The sequence below is a fragment of the Ambystoma mexicanum genome, chromosome 6p (assembly GCF_040938575.1).
Source record: "Ambystoma mexicanum isolate Mex_15411 chromosome 6p, UKY_AmexF1_1, whole genome shotgun sequence".
Taxonomy (NCBI): domain Eukaryota; kingdom Metazoa; phylum Chordata; class Amphibia; order Caudata; family Ambystomatidae; genus Ambystoma; species Ambystoma mexicanum.
Genome location: NC_090935.1, coordinates 1127299289 through 1127317285, shown reverse-complemented (window position 1 = coordinate 1127317285; position 17997 = coordinate 1127299289). Strand labels below are relative to the sequence as shown.

The following is a 17997-nucleotide window of genomic DNA, read 5'->3' as shown; positions in this document are numbered from 1 at the left end:
CTGACCCACAACATGGGGTGGGCAACATGCCATTCTCTGCTGAGTTCTACCATGCATTATAGCATATGGGACCCTCTGTTTTACTGTGGCTGGCACCCTGCATCTGCTACGGATTCCGACTCTGCATTTGTGTGTTGTTGCCGTCATGCAACATGTGATTGGCACCATGTAATTGCCACTGATTGTGTGCTGATGCCGCCCTTCAAGATGGGGCTGTGCATCAGGTCTGTGCTACCTTTACTGACTTTATGCATTGTATGCTGTTGCCGCTCTACAAAATGCGGTCAGGCAAACACTATCTTTGCAAGCACTTCTATAACTAAGCTAAGACGCCCTCCAAAACATGAGGCCTGGCTATATGCAGGTATGTTTTTGTATGTTTCTCGCAAGCACTTATGTAACTAAGTAAACCTTCTTAACAGCGCCACGATGCCTGATGGCCGTTGTATTTTTATTTGCTTTTGTAAAGCGCACAAGGTCCAAAACGGCTACCTCGTTGTTTAGGGTCTGTTTGGAAGCAAACAGGTAGCAATGGCCATATATAGTCATGTCGATTTGTTGGCTCTGCCCAAAACCTGGGAAAGGTACTAGTGTGCTTGGAACTTGTTTGGACTAGGAAGGGCTTTCCAGACACCCTAATCTACAAAAAGCCTGTGTGACGTCATGAATGAATCAGATTTGGCTATTCAGGGTTTTATAATCATTTGGCGTTTGAATGGTGCACGTTTCCCGACAGATGCCCTGAGGGAGCCTGTAGAAAGCTTTGTGAATGAGGGAAGTTTTGGAGCCATACAAAAGTCGACCACTGCAACTAGTATTGAAAGCAGCACAAGGGCCTTGAATGACACTGGGTCGCTGCAACCACTATTGACAAAGCCAATCCCATAATGCGATTGTTGGGGGGATGTTAAGGAAAGTTTGTATGCAGTACCCTTGGGGTGCACTACAACAACTCGGATTATAGGAAATAGGAATCACAACCGTTGGTATAAGCTTGTACTATACAGTAGCGTGTTGCGCAGCCAGGCTCATCTCAAGAGGGGTCAATGTGAGCTGTAGGGGAGTACACAGATTCACAGTGACAAGTATTCAAATAAACATTTACACACAAGTTTTCTTGAATAAACAATTAATTTGTCAGTCAGAGTAAGCCGTCTTCAGAAGTCAGCAATATACAAGTAACACTCAAATACACTTCAATACACACACTCTTAATATTCTAAAATCAGTGAAGACCCTTTTGGGATGGCCCACGGACACAACCTATCCAAAGAAAAAAAGTCAGCCTTGAAACAACAAAAATGGCGAACACTCTTTAATCCGTTATGTTTTTCAGTATTTTTTATTAAAAACGATTCTGAACTTTTATAACAAGCTGCTGCACTAGGTTCTTTTCTGAGGCTGATCAGAAGAGGAATCAAATTAATAAAGTGGATGAGTGAACCTTTGTTAGTGTGCGCTATATTTTGTAGTTGATTTCTGCCTAGGATTGTTGATGGCACAGCAACACTGCCTCACTCTCGCTGGACGGTAAGCTGCGCTCTTCCTTACACCAATGGTGTATTTTTCTGGCACCAATGAGCCGTTACTTGATAACCTCCAAGTCAATCCCCACTTAGAGATCCTCACAGCTCTCCTCCTCCCCACAGATGACACCCATGGACGGACTCATCTAACAAGTCTCTCTTGATGCAGGCCACCACAACTACAAGCCCCTACCAAGCCTTTGTGGCCGAAACACTACAGTGTCGATTACTTATGACACAACTGTGAAAATACCCTTTGTTGTATGTTTCTATTAGTGTTGTGTACACAGTTTGTTTAAAACACACGCGGACTGAATAGCAGCCTCGGCAGCACTCACTTGAGTTATGTTTCACCAATCTCCTATACTCATATGTGCTTCCCATTAGGGAACTCGTCTTCCACATCCTTGACGAGGGTGCACAGTTGCACTTCCCTATGTTTTGTATTGAAATCTGTCCGTTGTCGCTTCCGTGTTTAGCGAAAGCAGTGTAATAAAGATACTGGTTTTTGAGATTGAAATAAATATGTCCAAAAACTGAGGAATTTGTGAGGATCTCGCATCCTGATTACTTGTTATTAATAGAAATACAATAAATACAGTAAGGCAGAAGACAAGCCTAAAGATCTAAGGAAGTTAGACTGTCACTGTATCCATATCCATATCCTGAAGCCAGCGGTTAGTGTTGCGCTTGAATAAGTGGAAGGAGGGTTCTGATCTGAGGAAAGCAGGGAGTGTGTTCCATAACTTTGATGCCAGTACAGGGAAGCTAGTACCACCCGAGTTATGGAGTTGGAATCTCGGTATGGACATTGTGTGTACTTGGGCCACTCTAAGTGGTCTTGAGGATGCATTTGAGGTGAGTTGGTTAGTAAGGTAGTGTCAGGGTCCTCATTGGTTATTGGTTTACAAAATCAAGACTCCTTTTTGGTTTTAGAATCAACTTTAGTTTTATTTGCCGGTCCAAATGTCAAAGTAACAAACCCTCTACGCGTGTTTCACTGCCTTACAATTTCATGACAGATATTCAGGAGGGATTCTTTTTGTTTTGACTGAAAATTAAAGCAAAGAAAAGTACAACTAAATATACACTTGCATGCTTTGCAATTCAAACGCTAAAGTAGAACAAGTTACTTTCTTACCTGGTAACGTTCTTTCGATGGGATGGTCCGACGACGTATTCCATATCTATGACATGTAATCACCACAGCTGTGCTGCTTCGGAAACTTTTTTCGGCGTCTGCGTCCTGCGTCGATGACGTTGATGCGCCGTCGTCGAGGACGTCCTCCGACGTCATCCGATGTGATAAGTAGGACGCACGACGTAGCCTCAGTTGTAGTTTTTTCCCCCAGAACGTGTGACACTAGCCAACTGCCAGTCAGACAAAGCCTTGCGGAACGTAAGCTGCAATCGCAAAGAAATTCTGCAGCGGGGAAGGCAGGGCGGGAGCGATATGGAATACGTCGTCGGACCATCCCATCTAAAGAACGTTACCAGGTAAGAAAGTAACTTGTTCTTCGAGGGGATTGGGTCCTCCGACGTATTCCATATCTATGACAGCCTCCCAAAGCAGTACCAGAGCAAGGAGGGAAAGAATTTAGAATCAAAATTTAGAATAGCCAATCAAATAGCAGAGCAAAGGACCGCCTTGCCAAAGGCTAGATCCTGTGCTCGGATGGAATCAAGGGAATAGTGACGTACAAATGTATGTACTGAAGCCCAGGTGGCCGCATCACAGATGTTGCGAATAGGAACACCCCTCTGCAGGGCAGTAGATGCAGCCATACCCCTGGTAGAATGGGCCCGCAAGCCAGCAGGTGGGTCCTTACCCGCCAAGCGGTAGCACTCCGAGATGGCCAAAATAATCCAGCGAGACAAAGTCTGTTTCGTCACAGCTTGCCCTAAACGCTTTCCAGCGTAACCAATAAAGAGTTGATCGTCCACTCTGACCCGGGACATGCGTGAAACATAAAAGCTTAAAGCTCTCCTAGGATCAAGCCTATGGAGCCTCTCCTCTTCCTTACCAGGATGCGGAGGAGGATAGAATGCCGGAAGAACAACCTTCTGGGCCAAATGAAATTCCGTTACTACCTTCGGAAGAAAAGAAGGACGAACTCTAAGGACAACCCTGTCCTTGTGAAATACAGTGAAGGGTGGCTTAACTGAAAGTGCCTGTAACTCACTCACTCTGCGAACGGAAGTAACCGCAACTAAAAACAGTTTTCAGAGTTAACAGCCTCAAAGGGCAAGAATGTAAAGGCTCAAACGGAGCACCCATAAGAAACTTAAGAACAAGGTTGAAATCCCAACCGGGCACCAAGCAAGGTGACGGAGGGAACGCATTAGTGAGCCCTTTCAGAAACTGTGAAATGAAAGGGATTTTAAAGTAAGAACACTCTTCAGACGAGCGCTTAAAGATGGACAGCGCCGCCAGGTAACCTTTAACGGTACCCACTTGCAAGCCCCTGTGGGCCAAAGAAAGTAAAAAAGGACAGAACCATGGGGATGTCACATGCAAAAGGATCCACATTCTGAACTCGGCAACAGTCGCAGAACTTACGCCAACGGCACAGAGACTTTGTTGCTGGCCTTCGGGCCGAAAGCAACACCTCCATCACGTCTTCAGGGAGGTCCCAATCCTTATACCTCAACCTTTCAGAAGCCAAGCGTGAAGGTTGAAGGATCTGACCTCTGGATGGAGAACCTGACCCCCCTCCTGTGAGAGCATATCGTCTCGGTAGGGAAGACGACGTGGAGGGCAGATGGACAAGTCGAGAAGGTCCGGGTACCACGTCCTCCGAGCCCACGCCGGAGCAATGAGGATCATCCGGGAACCGAACTTCCGTAACCTCCGCAGCACTTGCGGGATGACGGGGACTGGAGGAAACGCATACAGCAGCGGGAACGACCACTCCACCACGAACGCGTCTCCTAAGGCTCCTTTTGGAGGAAATTCCCGCGAGCAAAACCTTTCGCACTTCCGGTTGACACTGGAGGCGAAGAGATCCACTTGAGGGGTCCCCCAAAGGGCGAAGATCTCCAGGAGAATCTCCTGAGCCAACTCCCACTCGTGAGAGATCGTGCTCTGCCTGCTCAGAGCGTCCGCCGTCACGTTTTCGTCTCCGGCCAGATGAACTGCCGAGATCGAAACTTCCTGCTGGATGGCCCAGAACTCGAGCTGCATCGCCTCCCTGCACAGAGGAAGTGACCCTGCCCCCCCCCCCTTTTTGTTGAGGTAGTGCATGGCCACTGTGTTGTCCGTCAGGATCAAGACACTCTTTCCTCGCACAGTCGGCAGAAAAGCCTTCAGGGCTAGCCTGACGGCCCTCAGCTCCAACAGATTGATATGGAGTCTGGACTCCGACGGAGACCAACGACTGCTGACTGTCAGCCCGTTGGCATGAGCTCCCCAACCCGTGAAGGATGCATCCGTCACTATCGTCACCTCTGGCCAGGGAAGCCAAAAAGGAGCCCCCTTCATCAAGTTGCCTTCGACGGCCCACCACAGAAGGTCCCGGGCGACCGAGGGCGGCACCTGAACCGGGTCCGACATCCTGCCGGAGGACTGCGACCATTGCGTCTTGAGCGCCCACTGCAAAGATCTCGTCCGCAGGCGAGCCTCTGGCACCAGAAGAATGCAGGAGCAGCCTCAAAAACACGAACGCTGGGAGCCTCTGGGCATGCTGAAACTTGTGCACCATCTGCTGAATGTGAAGAGCCCTCACCTGGGGAGGAAAACACTGCCCCAGGGAAGTGTCGAGCACTGCTCCGATGTACTGGAGCCGCTGTGTTGGCGTCAAATGGGACTTCTTTAAATTGAGGGAGAAGCCCAGCCTGTGAAGGGAGTGGCAGGTGACGGACAGATGATCCAGGACTTGCTCGGGAGAGCTCCCCCTGATCAACCAATCGTCCAGGTAGGGGTAGACGTGAATCCCCCCTTGCCTGAGATGCGCTGCCACCACCACCATGAGCTTGGTGAAAACCCTCGGGCGGAGGTCAATCCGAACGGCAGGACCCGAAACTGAAAGTGCGAGTCGCCAACCGCGAACCTCAGGTACTTCTTGTGCTTGGGATGGATCGGCACATGGAAGTAAGCATCCTTGAGGTCGAGTGACACCAACCAGTCCTGAAGCTGAAGAACGAGACAGAGTAACCATCTTGAACTTGTCCTTCCTGAGGAGTTTGTTCAAACCGCGCAAGTCCATGATGGGTCTCAATCCCCCGTCTTTCTTCGAAATCAAAAAATAAGGGGAATACCATCCCTTGTTCCTCTCCGCTACAGGCACCAGTTCTATGGCGCCTTTCTCCAGCAGGGCTTGAATTTCCTGCGCAAGGAGCGGATCCGGACTCTGCAAAGAGAGGTTCCCCGGTGGATTGTCGCGAGGCCTGTGCCGAAAGGGAAGACAGTAGCCGTGGGTTATGATCTCCAGAACCCACACATCTGAAGTAATGGCTTGCCACTCTATAAGATGCTGCGCCAGCCTTCCCCCAACCGGCGAACCATGGGACATGGCCTCATGACTGATTGGGAACGGCCGCGGCGTTACCTGAGGGCAAAGAGGCAACTGCCCGAGCGGCCTTGGCACCACGGGTACCCTGTCGTCCACCTCTGGTACCCCTGCGTTGGCCTCTTTGACTGCCAGCTCCTCTCGCTTTACTGAAGGACGAGTAATAGCGAAAGGAACCACCCCTCCACTGCTGTCCCCTAGGACGAAAAGGCGGAGGTTGGCGAACTGCAGCGCCCAACGACTTCGCTGCAGCTTTTGAGGTCTGCAACCTCTCATGGCTCTCGTCAGCCTTGCTGCGAAAAAGGTGTTCACCATCAAAGGGCATGTTGAGGAGCCGAGACTGCACATCAGGAGCAAACCCCGACTTCCGCAACCACGCTAACCTGCGTATCACGGTGCTCGCTGCCATGGACCTACTGACGCATTCAGCTAAGTCCAAACCCGACTCACATGGCATCCTTACCATCCTGGACCATAGCAAGGAAACCATCCCGTTCGTCCCCTTCGGGAATATGTTCAGCCGCAAACGCAACACAGTTCCACAGAGTGTGTGTGAAACGAGTCAAGGCACAAATGGAGTTGGCCGCCTGAAGCGCCATACCACCAGAAGAAAACACTTTCTTCGCCCAGCCATCAAAACGTTTGTCGTCCCTATCAGGAGGGATGGTAGGGTACGACGCCTGCTTTGCCGGGGCTGTGGCCGCCTGCACCACCAAACTCTCCGGAGTGGGGTGCCTGGTCAAGTAGCAGGGGTCGCTACTGGCTGGACGGTATTTTCGCGACAAGAATCTGCCCCCCGCCGGGAGACTCTCCGGAGCAGTCCAAGGCACCGCCACCCTTCTCTGTAAAGCCATATGGAACGGCAGTACCGGATCAGTTGGGGGACCAACATCAAGGATGTCCGTCAGATCATCCTGCACAAACTCCCCTGGGGGAGCAGACCATCCCAAGTACTCAGAAACCCTAGCCATAAGGCGCCGGTACGAGGAATCGGCATGAGAGCCAGGCTCAGGCCTACAAAACTCCACCTCCGGAGAGGTGTCCAGTCCACTGGCATCATGCAGTGACTGTCTCAAATCGTCAAACTGACTAGGGCCCGAGACAATTTCATCTGGAACCTGACTAGGAACCAGGCCATCAGAATCCTCATCCGCCTCTGAAATATAGTCCAGGTGGCGAAAAGAAGGCACCCGAGAGTGCTTGCTCTTAACCAGAGCCTTCCTAGGGGGTTCTCCCGTGCCACGGGGTACCTCCGACACGAAAGGCGTCGAGCGAATCGGCGCCGGCGTCGAGAGAACCGGCATCAACGTCAGATGCAGCGCCTCCAGCATCGGCGGCGTCGACACAGCCCTCGAGGCCGGAGCCCCGAGCGTGTCCCTCGACGACTTGAGCGTCGACGGCTTCGACGACTTCCTCGGAGCCGGAGCCTCGAGAAAGCCTGTCGACGCCCTCGACGCCTCAGACGTCGATGTCTTCCTCGAAGACCTCACAGGTGCACACGGTCTCGAACGCGTCGAGGACCGGGACCTGGAACGGGTACGTCGAGAACGAGTCCCCTGACCTCTCCCGTGACTCGTGCCGACCACTCTTGCGAGCAGTGTCAAGAATCGCCAGCATATTGTTCCCGAAGGAAGCCCATTCCTCCGGCGTCGCACGGCTGGTGGGGTAAGCGACGTGCCGGGCAGAGTCCTCCGAAGAGGACCTGGAAGACGACCGGTGTCGGCGCTTCCGAGAATGCCTCGAAGAGGCTGAGGAGTGGCAAGACCGACTCCTAGAAGGAGACCCACGAGACTTCCGACGATGACGCAGAGAGTCACCCCTCGAATCATCCGTCGAAAGCCCCGCAGACTTCGACTTCCTGGGCTTGGACACCCGACCTACCGACAACAACTTCTTACGTTCGCGTAAGGCTTTGGACGTGAGCGGCTGGCAGTCGATACAGTCATCCGTGTCGTGGGCCTCCCCGAGGCACCAGAGGCAGGCGTCGTGCGAGTCCGTCACCGACATCTTGGACCCACACTCCCCGCACTTCTTGAAACCCGGACGCGGGGTCGAAGACGAAGTAGAAGACATCTTCACACAAAGGATTTTCACAAAACGAACAGGTTCGAAGAACCGAGAAGAACAGAACTCCAAAGAGTCGAGGCGTGAACCGAGAATCACGAAGCAACACGTTCGCGGAAAAAACGGAACTGAGGCTACGGGCGTCGTGCGTCCTACTTATCACATCGGATGACGTCGGAGGAGGTCGGAGGAGGTCCTCGACGACGGCGCATCAACATCATCGACGCAGAAAAAAGTTTCCGAAGCAGCACAGCTGTGGTGATTACATGTCATAGATATGGAATACGTCGGAGGACCCAATCCCCTCGAAATCACATTTACAAATTTAAACAATTCTTTTGGTTTCAGATACAGTAAAGATCAAAATAGGCTCCTTATTAGTATTCAAAGGCAGAAGGTAAACATTTACTTAAAGATGTTTTCACCTGGATTTTACATAATTTTTGGCAATTGGCACCCCTAGATTATTGTATTTGGTTGAGCCATTTCATTTGCAAAGGGTAAAGTTAAGCAGTTTTTTACTTGCATTTTGCTATTCTTCTAATTTGTTTTTGAGTGGACTTAGGATCTTCCCAAATTTCTGCTAGTTACAACCGGCAGAACCTAGACAGATTTAGAGAGGATATTTTAGTAACTTTTACTCCCTCTACTTTGCCTAGTTTGGCTAGTACGTTATTCATATACAAAGGAATAATTTGGTTGGCTACGAGTACCTTTTTTAAAAGTTTTGCTAGGCTGCTTTCCTTTTTGCTGGTTCTCTCCATTTTATATTTGTCAATTCGTTTAATTTGCGGGCGGCATGCTAACCGTCTTGCTGCTGTTGCTAGCAGTGTATTCCTACTCCTCTGTGGTGTCGCGGTCACCTGTTTATCTTACTCACGTGATCGTGACCGCTATTTTGGATTGGGAACCGTATCATATTGCGCAATGTTGCTAGTGATTCGGTTTCCCTTCCGATTTGTTTTTTTCTTTAGAAGCAAATGGTTGTATATTCGTTTAATTTGCAGGCGACACCACATAGTAGGAATACACTGCTGGAAATAACAGGACTGCTAGCACGCCGCCCATACATTAAACAAATTGACAACTATAAAATGGAGAACCAGCAAAAAGGTAAGCAGCCTAGCAAAACTTTAAAAAAAAGGTACTCATAGCCAACCAAATTATTCCTTTGTATATGAATAATAAAGTACTAGCGAACCTAGGCAAAGTAGAGGAAGGAACAAGTTTCTTATCTGTAACTGGTCTCCAGCAAGGGTCTGGCATGAAGTCACATGCTCATGAATATTCCCCATCGTCAGGCTGGGAATCCTCTGTAAAGAAAAAAAAAATCAGTTTAGTTTCTTAACTGTCTTTCTACTAGTAACCAATCACTGGTCTCTGGGTCATACTGCCCCCAGCCAATGACTGCCCTCTACCTAAGCCCCTCCTCTGTCAGCCATCTTCAGATTTGGTAGCATGTAAAGTGGCAGTAGAACCAAGAGAAGAGCCGCAGAGGGGTAGGAGGGAGGGTTCGCATATGAATCCATGCCAGAGCCATGCTGTAGAACAACTGTTACAGGTAAGTAACTTGTTCTTTCTCCGGCATGGGGTCTGGCATGGATTCACATGCTCATGAATACAATACATAGCAGTACACACATGCACAACCACGGGAGGTGGCAAGGCTCAACATTAAGCAGTACATCAAACTCAACATTAAGCATCTTACCTCCTCACCAGGCTCACCTCAGGCGAACAGGTTGCGCAGCACTGCCTGGCCGACTCTGGACTCCTCCCTGGGATCGAGGTCGACGCAGTAGAATCTCGTGAAGGTGTGCGTCGACCTCCACGTAGCAGCCCTGCAAATGTCCAGCAGGGGCACACCAGACTGGAACGCCGTGGTAGCAGCGATCGCTCTGGTTGAATGGGCGCTTGGATGGCCAGGCAAGGGTCGGTTTGCCAACCGGAGACAGTGCATGATGCAGCCGGAGAGCCATCTGGAAATGGAAGCCTTCGAGGGGGCCTTCCCTTGGTTCACAGGTCCAAAGTTCACAACCAGCTGTGATGACTTCCGAAGACTTTGTGCGGTCCGGGTAGAACTTCAGCACTCTAGCCACATCCAGCGAGTGCAAAGTCCTCTCAGCCGGCAACAAAGGCGGCGGGAAGAAGTCAGCTAACACCAAGGGCTCATTGAGATGGAAGTCCGACGGCACCTTGCGCATGAAGGAGGGGTGCGTCCGCAGCACTACCCTCGTCTCTTGGAATGTCAGGTATGGAGGTTTACAGGAGAGGGCCTGGATCTCTCCCACTCATCGTGCGGAGGTGATGGCCACAAGAAACGCAGTCTTCCACGACAGGAACTTCAACGGTGCCGAATGCAGCGTCTCGAATGGCGGCCCCATGAGTCTGGTCAGCACCACGTTGAGCTCCGACACCAGGGCCGCAGCCTTCACCGGCGGGAACGATCAGAACAGTCCTTTTATGAACTCTTTCACCAGGCAATGAGACCATAGAGATGACCGCCCCGGAGTTCTGATGTAGCGGGAGATAGCCGCCAGATGGATCTTGATGGAGGCATGTGCCAGCCCCGCCTTGGCCAGCGATAGCAAGTACGGCAGCACTTAAGGGGCCGTAATCCGCAGAGGGTTAATCTGCTGTGCATGGCACCAGACAGCAAACCTCTTCCATTTGGGTCCATAGCACGAGAGTTGAGGATGCCCTGGCCTTTGCAAGCACCTCCTTGCAGTCCACCGGGATATCGTACATACCAACTCTAGTGCTGTAAGAGCCAGACCTGCAGGTTCAGCGATCCTGGGTCGTGATGGAGGATGGCGCCTCCTTCCCTGGCGAGAAGGCCCATGTCCATCGGTAGCTTGACCAGGGGGGGGGACGCTGACATGTCCAGAAGGTCCCGGAACCAGATCTGCCTCAGCTACGTCGGTGCGACAAGGATCATCCTGCACCGGAACCGTCTGAGTTGACGGATGAGTCGCAGCAGCAATGGAGGGAACGCATACAGGAATAGGCTGTCCCAGGGGAATGAGAAGGCATCGCCCATGCCCCCCGGCTGGGGAATCCTGTTGGCGAACCTCCGGCACTTGGTGTTCGTCGCGAATAGGTTGATCTGGGGATTGCCCCATCGTCGGAATAGGAGATCCACTTTATCCTGCCGCAGCTCCCACTCGTGGCACGAGCGCAGCTCCCTGCTGAGTGAGTCGGCAATGGTGTCCTTTATTCCTGCCAGATGGAAGGGTACCAGGTACATCCCTTGGGCGACGGCCCAGTGCCACAGATCCTGCACTTCCTTGGAAAGGGCTGGGGGATCTGGTGCCCCCCTGCTTTCGGATGTAGAACATCGTGGTGGTGTTGTCGGTGAAGATCCTTACCACTTTGCCCTTGAGGGACAAAAGGAACGACCTGAGGGCCCAGAACATGGTTCGGAGTTCCAGGACATTGATGTGTAGTGACCTCTCCTCCGGGAGCCAAAGGCCTCTTGCATGGAGTTCTCCGGTGTGCTCTCCCCATCCTTCCAGGGAGGCGTCCGTCACCGTCTCCTGATGTGCCGGGGTCTGGAAGTCCATGCCCGCCGCTAGATGCGCACGGGTGCCATACCACCGGATTGCTTGGCAGAAAGTCTCATTGGGTGAGATCCTGTCTTCGAAACTGCCCGCCGCTTGCATCCAACAGGCGTCGAGGAACTCCTGCAGTGGTCGCATCCGAGCCTGCATAGGCGCACGAGGTATATGCACGAGGACATCATGCAGAGTAGGGACTTGATGGACCTCACCCTGGCCACCTCTGTGGTCAACAGCCGTTGTACCTTGCCCAGGATGGCCTTCGTCCTTTCCTCCGACGGCGAGGCCAATCGCGCCACTGTGTCAAGTCCATCTCCCAGGAACAGGGCGTCTTGCGAAGATAGCAAGTGGGATTTCGCAAAGTTGATCGAGAATCCCAGATCCGCGAGCAGTTGGACGGTCTTCGCTGTGTGATCGATGGCGAGTTCCCTTGACTTTGCTCGGATGAGTCAATCGTCCAGGTAGGGGTAGATGTGGATCCCATGCAGGCACAGCCGTGCCTCCACTGGTGCCAGGCACTTGGTGAATACCCTGGGCGCCGACTTCAATCCGAAGCGAGGGGCCCTGAACTGATAGTGTCGCACCTGGACCACAAATGGTAGGAATTTGCGATGTCCTTTTAGAGTGGAAGTAGGCATCCTCCAGCTGTCCCAGGACGTCCCGGAGGGTGACTATCCGGAATTTCTAAGCCTTGATATACTTGTTTAGACGACGATGGTCCAGGATGGGTCGACAACTGCCGGTCTTCTTCCGGACGAGGAAGTACACTCCAGAGCACCGGAGCCTCTTTGGGACGAGTTCTATGGCTCCCTTTCTTAGCATTGCTGGAACCTCCAGAAGTAGTTGTGGGATGTGGTTTTCCTTCCTGGCCAAGGGTGGTATACGGGGACACCACCTCTGAAATTCCAGAGTGTGCCCGCTGGCCAGGGCATCTAGCACCCAACGGCAGGGTGGAGATGGACTCCCACACACTGACTAATTTTGCCAGCCGGCCTCCCACCAGGGTGCTCGGGTGGTGGCCCGACGCCACAGCCGGTTCAGTCCCGTTTCGTCGCAGCCTTGCCGCCGACAACGTGATCCTCCTGTCTTCCCGCGTCTTCTAGAGGCTTCCTGCGACGAGGAGCGGGCCGCTTGGCAGTATGAGGAACCGCCACTGAATCCTTTGGCGGCACCTTGCTTGCCTCCGGAGTTCCGAAAGGACGGCCGACGTTTAAGAACACCCAAGGCTCGAGCCGTCCGAGTTCGCCTTGATGGCCTGCAGTGACTCGTCCACTGCTTTGCCAAATGGGTTATTCCTGTCTAAGGGCATGTCCAGAACGCTGGTCTGCATGTCCTGGCGGAAATCGGTGCCCTTGAGCCAACCGCGCCAGCGAAAGCGAACGCTGTTGCCCATCTGGTGAAAGCCAGTGATGTCTGTGGCAACTGTAATCCGAAGCCACCTCGCCTTCCTGTAGGATTTCTAGGGCCTCAGCTCTCTTGTCGTCCGGGAGGAAGTCCAGGAGGGGAGCGATCTTAAATCACGACTCCCTGTTGCAGCGTGCCATGATCGCGAGGGCATTGGCCACTTTAATAGTAGTCGCCGACAAGATGACCCGTCGACGCATGGCATCCAGCTTCTTCCCCTCGCTATCCGGCGGTGACAGTGAAGCCGTCGCCCCGTCGATTCCTTCTTGGCCGCTGCAGAGACCACTGAATCCGGAGACGGCTGTGCTCTGAGGCACATAGGGGCGGAGTCAGGGACCCGGTACTACTTTTCGTACCAGTCTCTTGGCAGGAGCCGTGGACGGGTTCTTCAGGAGCTCCAGCCCCTCGTCCCAGATGTCATCCAGTAACGGGACTGAGAGGACCGTCTTCCTCTTGGCCTCCCGTCGCTGGTAGAGTAAAGCTTCCTTCTATTTTTCGGGGCAGAGCTGGAAGAGCTCAGATGCCCTGGCGATCATGCGTGGAAGGAGCCAATTTCGACGGAGGGGGGGGTGGTGGGGGGGGGCAAGGCCCAAGCAGGTGGTGATGAGAGGAGGGGATGGGGTGAAGGCTGGAAGGGGGGAGGTGGATGGACATGTCTCAGCTTGATAGGTGGGCTCCCCGATGGACCAGGCTGTAACGCTCACCTGATTCTCGCAGAGGCGCCGGTCTTGACTGGGCGACTACCATATCTTCAAAGGTGATGTGTAGCACCCGGTTGGCTCTTTGGGCTGGACCTCTGTGCACTGTATGCCTGACGTGTAGAGTAAGATGTCTGCAGATAGAAAATATGGGGTTAATGAACTGGGGTTATTGGGGTGTCCCTATCTCTTTCCTCTTCTCCTCTCCTGTAGACCCCCAAAGGTTAACGCTCTCACCTTAGGTAAGTGAATGCCGAGCTCTCCATCTGCCTCGGGGCAGGGTGCTGTAACCAGTTTCTTCACTGGATAGGTAGCGCAGGCCTCTTGACTTCAGAGGACTGCTGTCCGTCGTTTACTGCACGAACGGTAAGTTTCGAGTCATTCAAATGTCTTTAAAGTCTTTAGTAATGATGTCTCTTGTTTTGCAGGGTTCCGGCGATGGCGGATGACGGGCTGAAGTGAGTTGAAGATGGAGCCCGTGTGATGAATAGAAGCGCCTGGAAGCACGTAAGTAAGCGCTTGTTGCCTGCTTCACTATGCGCTCTGTCTTTTTATTTTGCAGGTACGAGTTCGGAGCGGCTGCAGGGTGCCGGAATACCCACTGGATTAGATGTGGAAAGGAGTAATGGCACGTGAGTATTAAAGTTCCCCAATGTCTTTAAACGCACCTTGTTTTGTCTTTCAGATGCGGGATGCAGCGCCGAAGGCCTCAGGAGCGTGCGAAGAGTTGGTAAACTTTTGTCTTTCAGATGCCGGAATGCAGTGTGAAGACCTCCGGAGCGCACTAAGAGTAGGTAAGCCTTTGCCTTTCAGATGCCGGAATGCTAACCTGTTCTTTCTTGTCTTTATAGGTGTTGCTGAAGACTGGATTCAGGATGGTAAGCCTTTTTCCTTAGGCCCAGGACCGGATGCAGAAGACACGATGAGCGTTCTGCTGCAGAGGTTGCAGAATAACGCAAAGCAAGATTCATCCACCGGGTGTGGTTTAAATAGCCTCCTGTAGTGCTTAGGTGTCTCCTTCCACAGCCACGCCTAAGAAAAGAGTTCCTGGTAAGAAAAGAGTTCCTGCCTTCCAGAAGAGTTCCAGTGTTCTGAATCTAGGGAGTGGCTCCAGCCCCACCCAACAGGAAAAGTAGTTCCAAACAGAAGAGGATCAGAGGCTCAACTGGCAGGCAAGTAAGCAGCATGGTCTGCTGAAGGTAAGTCCACCCAAGCATTATGAGCCCGGCGCTTCCAGCGCTGGGACTGGGCATAATTATGAGCCTGGTGCCACTGGCGCCAGGACTGGGTCCAAAAGGTCCCAATTGGGACTGGTTGGCACTCGGAACCTGGGTTATGGATCTGCTTCCAAGGGAGTTGGGAAAAGCCTGACCTTTTGGAAGCAGAGATCATGACACAGGCCCCGCTGGGTCGTCGGTGGGGGGGTAAGGGCATCCGTGTCCTGATCGGGTACACAGGGTCTGTATAGCCATCAAGATAGCTCCCGTCTTGTCCCGTGGTACAGGAACCGGCTGCAACGGGACTGACGGCTGGGGTGTGGGGTCCTCCGCGGCCCCATCTTCCTTGTCAGCCCCCCCCCCCGTTGCTCTCTGTCAGGATCCTTTCCGTGGACCTGGATTCCTCAAACTTCTCGTCTAGGATCCTTTGGACGCTAGCCAACTCATCCTCAGAGTTAGTATCCGTGTCCGTTATGGCTACCGTGCCCCCCCACCCCCTCTTTCTCCTGCTGGGGTTTCACAGGGGTCCTCGATAGGCAGAAAAGATGATTCCCTCTGGGGTGGCAGGGAAACTCTAGCCCCTGAAGCAGTCTCCACTGGGGAAGCCTCCGTAGGTTTTGCCAGGGCCACCATAACTCCTTCAATCGAGGCCTTAGCCAGGTGAATCAGGGACTTCACGACCTTGGGCGTGCCTGAGGCCTTAACCTTGGGGGGCGGAGTTGCCGCCTCGCTCCCCCTCGGCTGTCTCCGTCGGGATCGACTAGGGCTTCTCCCAAAGCTTACTTGGGTACTTCGACTTTCTCTTTAGCTCGTGGTTGATGGCGTCGGTGAGAATGCGCCCTGCCTGCAGCTGAGGAGCCCGACCGATCGGCGCTCCCGGTGCCCGCAGACTCAGTGCTTTTCCTTTTGTTGGCGCCCCCCCCCCCCCGTCGCCGGAGCACCCTCAAAGGTCTTAGAAGACCGCTCAGCCTACTTCTTACCTGCTCCTGGGCTCTTCCCCTCAAGCCAGTTGGTGAGTCGAGTACGACGATCCTTCATTGTCCGTTCGAACATGTTCTTACAACGCACAGTCCTTCTCCATGTGCGATTTGTCGTGAAGGCAGTAGAGTCACCGAGAGTGCTCACCCTCCTTAAAGACGTTCTGTGGTCCGCATGTAGGACAGCTCCTGAACAGCTTGGGTCCAACAGGCTTCATGCTTCCTTTGTCCTGGGCCATGACCACGCAGATTAGGCCTCAAAGATCTTCTGGAATCCTCAACGAAGTGGCAACTCGACGAAAAGATGCCCTGGAGGGGCGTAGAAAATACTGAAAACTGGTCCCCGTTGATCGGAAGTAGAATCGGTGGAGCTTGGGGCTCGATTGACCAAAAATATAAGAGTAAACTCTTGGAAAAAACGCAAAACGCAGTAAAAGCTCGAGAACTACAGCACGAGGACTCCCAACACCTGAACGTGCAGTAAAAATCTGAAGATGGCTGCCAGAGGAGGGGCTTAGGTAGAGGGCAGTCATTGGCTGGGGGCAGTATGACCCAGAGACCAGTGATTGGTTACTAGTAGAAAGACAGTTCAGAAACGATACTGATTTTTTTCTTTACCGAGGATTCCCAGCCTGACGGGGAATATTCATGAGAATGTGAATCCATGCCAGACCCCATGCTGGAGAAGTGAAAGTTACTAAAATATCCTCTCTAGATCTTTCTAGTTTCTGCCGGTTGTAACTAACAGAAATTTGGGAAGATCCTAAGTCCACTCAAAATCAAATTAGAATAGCAAAATGCGAGTAGAAAACCGCTTCAACTTTAACCTTTGCAAATGAAATAGCTCAACCAAAAACAATAACCTAGGGGTGCCAATTGACAAAAATTATGTAAAAACCAGGTGAAAACATCTTTAAGTAAATATGAGTTTACCTTCTGCCTTTGAATACTAATAATGAGCCTATTTTTATCCTCACTGTATCTGAAACCAAAAGAATTGCTTAAATGTGTAAATTTGTTTACTTTAGCGATTGAATTGCAAAGCACGCAAGTGTATATTTAAGTTGTACTTTTCTTTGATTTCATTTTCGGTAAAAAAAAGAAAAGAAAGCCCAAAGTGGGTTTATCCCTCCTGATGATCTGTCATGAAATTGTAAGGCAGTGAAACACGAGTAGAGGTTACTTTGACATCTGGACCGGCAAATAAAACTAAAAGTTGATTCAAAAATCAAAAAAGGAGTCTTGATTTTGTAGACAAATAACCAATGAAGACCCTGGCACCAAAGGCAGAAATCAACTACAAAATATAGTGTGCACTAACAAAGGTTCACTCATCCACTTTATTACACAGACACAACCTACACCCTCAGGTGACTTCAGTAGCTATGGTACTGGGGACATTAATATCCAACTGCATTTAGAATACCATTAGGAGTTGGTAAAAGGAAAAGGTTATTAGAACAAACAAGAGACCACAAATATTCTTAAGCAGACAAATACTTTTGGATACCCACAGCAGAGTCATTCAGTATAACAGGCTAAGCCAAAGTCAATGGGCAAAAGTCTTATATAGGATGAAGCACCTCTGGTAGGTAAGTAGAAGTCTTTGCACAATGTTTTAGAAGTCTTTGAAGAAAATAAGAATCAAATGTTAGTGCCACATGCTGATTAGACTTGTGAGTAGTAGAAGATGCAAGCAACTCTACAACGAGAGGTAAGTGCTCTCAGACTTTACCTTTGTATTGAAGAAAATGTGCAGCAGATGACTTACTGTACAGCTCTGCAGATATCTGTTCCTGGGCCTCAGTCGTGGGGACAAGAGCGAGTACTTCTGGGGACTCATGCACTGCAATGTGATGGTCACCGCTCGCAACCGACAATCTTTCCAACAAGTGGCACTTTGGTGTTTCAGCTCCTCGCGACTACCGCAAATAGCAACACTGCGGTTCCTGGCAGTCGAGATGGACTTTCCTTGCTTCTGGGGTCCCGCAATCGGTTGAGGGGGTTCAGGCTCGGTTAGTCCTGCTTCCGGGGAGTCCAGAAAAT

At 51.6% G+C, this 17997-nt stretch overlaps 1 protein-coding gene across 5 annotated transcripts in view; it reads right to left on the bottom strand.

Moving 5' to 3' along the window:
* Positions 1 to 17997, bottom strand: part of PUM3 (pumilio RNA binding family member 3) — a 965563-nt gene that overhangs the window by 550603 nt on the left and 396963 nt on the right. The gene's annotated exons all lie outside the window — the stretch shown is intronic.